The sequence below is a fragment of the Chrysochloris asiatica genome, unplaced genomic scaffold, assembly GCF_000296735.1.
Source record: "Chrysochloris asiatica unplaced genomic scaffold, ChrAsi1.0 scaffold00392, whole genome shotgun sequence".
NCBI classification, from domain to species: domain Eukaryota; kingdom Metazoa; phylum Chordata; class Mammalia; order Afrosoricida; family Chrysochloridae; genus Chrysochloris; species Chrysochloris asiatica.
The window spans coordinates 217,183-217,522 of record NW_006408910.1 but is presented as its reverse complement, the minus strand read 5'-3'; positions in this window follow the sequence as shown (position 1 = coordinate 217,522).

Genomic DNA, 340 nt, shown 5'->3' with positions numbered 1-340 from the left:
AAGATAGATAGGGGAACACTGAGACAGGTTTGCATGGCCTAATGGGACAGAAGTGAATAGTGATGCATGCTCAAACTTGGAACAACAGGGCTCTGGGATACAGGGATCTACCTATAGCTTGAAGAGGGTAAATAATACTAAAATCCTTGAGCCTTATGAATATTAGTTTCCCTTGCCTACTATTGTAAAATAGACACTTGAGTGGGATAGAAAAGAATGTTGGGAAACATGATTAGAGAAAACTTGTAAGCCTGTCTTCAGCCTATAACTGATTGGAATACCTAAAAGGGGTTCTACAACTTGCCCAGTGAAATAGGCCTCATGCAAAGCCTTTACAGAG